Source organism: Odontomachus brunneus, unplaced genomic scaffold, assembly GCF_010583005.1.
Source record: "Odontomachus brunneus isolate Ranch 3 - 2012 unplaced genomic scaffold, Obru_v1 Obru_scaffold_027, whole genome shotgun sequence".
Lineage (NCBI taxonomy): Eukaryota > Metazoa > Arthropoda > Insecta > Hymenoptera > Formicidae > Odontomachus > Odontomachus brunneus.
The window spans coordinates 2,642,750-2,645,113 of NW_022639477.1; positions in this window are offsets into that span (position 1 = coordinate 2,642,750).

Sequence of the window (2,364 nt, forward strand, 5' to 3'; positions counted from 1 at the left end):
AATTTTCAGATATAAAAAGAATTCTTCAGAGTTCAGTTCAGTGAAAAGAATTCTTTTTGTATCTAAAAATGAACTTAGAATTGGTGACATACGACTGAATTCTTTTAGAATTCTCTGTGCTATCTAGGTTGAGAACACGGTTGGATTACATCGATAAGACGTGGGTCGTTTGCAATAACAACGGAAGGAGCTTTGATCAAAACCAAACACATCACATTTTTGCATATTTATTGGATTTATTTTTCTAACTATATCGTCGAGTCATCGGAGAAGGGACCAAATTCCGCATTTTCCGGAACAGGGTATATACTCATACATTTGTATATGTATACGAGAGAGATGGTGAAGAAAGTAATATACTATATATTTTGTTGTATGTATATGGATAGTTATCATTTTTCATACATATCTAATATATCATAATTATATGGATATATTAGACCATTGTAATATTTCATAATTGTTATTCTCATTGAACATATTGTAAATGCAAGGCAAGAAGTATTTTGATGAAACCATGTCGTAGGAACTACGGTTTATGTTGCTATAAGATATGTTCGAATTAATAATAATTTACGAACGATATTTTACGAACAATTGAATTAGAACGATACTAAATTAATTTAATTTGAATTCTAACATAAATACATATTGATTAATCGGTTTCTTTTTTATGCGCCTCTGTAACCCATACAGCACAAATATTCAATAGGTATTTTAAGAACGTTCTAAGAATATTCGAATATTTTTCTTAGGATATCTATTGAACATTTGTACTATATGAGAAGTTTCATGTTTTCTAACGATCGATTACTTTTCTGTCTTTCTCTGTCGATAACTGTATAAATTTGCTATTTTCAATAAAAAATGATGCGGAGGAGTCGACTGGTATGTTAGTTACACTTATTAAAATTATTTTAGCAGATTTAATAAATATAATTCTGCTAAAATGTCCTTTTATAAATGTTCACAAAAATTGCAAGAAAATTTCGGAAATATTTCACATGAAAATTAATATAAACACATAGCTTTTATAACGTTTTTTATTTACGTATCACTTTAACAAAGATTAATTATCCGGTAATATTAATTAACAGTAACATTACATCAATATTATAATTTTCCACTCAGTAAAATGCAAGGATCATATAACACATATGTTGTACATAATAATTACATTGTGTGTATTTTTATAAGGACTGCTTGATCTTTTACGATATAGCTTCACTATATCACTTATATAAAATCTCTCTTAATATATTCTGTGTCCTGTAACAGTAAAACAGTCTTTAACAGTTTTCTTTTTATTGTCTGCATTTTTTAATTCTATAAACATATTTGTATTTTTTTCATACTGTGTAATACAATTAATAATGTTCCAAACAATAATATGTTCAAGCTGTAATATGCTCAATTTTGAAATTACTGACTTTTATGGTGTACTTGCACAAGAATTTTCTTAAAAATGAATCCCTGCTCTTTCTAGAAACAGTAAAAATATATTAAGTAAAAATATATTAAGTTAGTTCTAATATAGGACATTTTTCTTGTAAAAAAAGTTCACATTTATATATTATTATTACCTAAATGGATTATTTGATATATTAGGGTTAAAAAGTATGCATTAGTCATTAGGTAATGTTATTATGTTACTTTCTGTTTGCAACTATTTAGGATATTAATCTTTTTAAATGTAACTATAACAATGTTGGTATTATATTTTTGTGAAATAATAACAAATACAATTAAAACTTTTATGATTAGTTTATGAATACATATAAAATATATGTATATGAGACAGCAGTATCGAACTGTCAAGAAAAAAATCTTCAAAACTACATGAGAACAGTACTATTTTTTTAATAATACTAATAAATTCTAACTTTTATGATTAGTTTGTGAATATATGTAGTATACAAGTACATGAGACAGCGGTATCAAATTGTCAAGTAAAAAGATTTTCAAAACTAGATGAAAACAGTACCAACTCAATACTTTTTATGTAATAATAATGATGATAAGTCATTTTTTTAAATTAGTAATAGTCACAGTAAGTTTTTTTCCATAAATGATGAGTAACTAACTAATGCGTAATGCTGTTGCGGTTAGAATTTATTTTTTATCTATAACTACTTAGTAAAGATATTAATCTTCATAAATGTAATAACTGTAATAGCAGAATTATATTGTTCGGGTAATACTAACAAATACAATTGAAATTTGTCTGGTTAGTTTATAAATATATGTAGAATACATGTGCATGTGAGATAAGCAGCATCAACAAAGAAAAAAATCTTCAAAACTTTATGTGGTGCTGCCAAGTCTTGGCACACCATATTCAAAAATATGACATTTTTTTTAAAG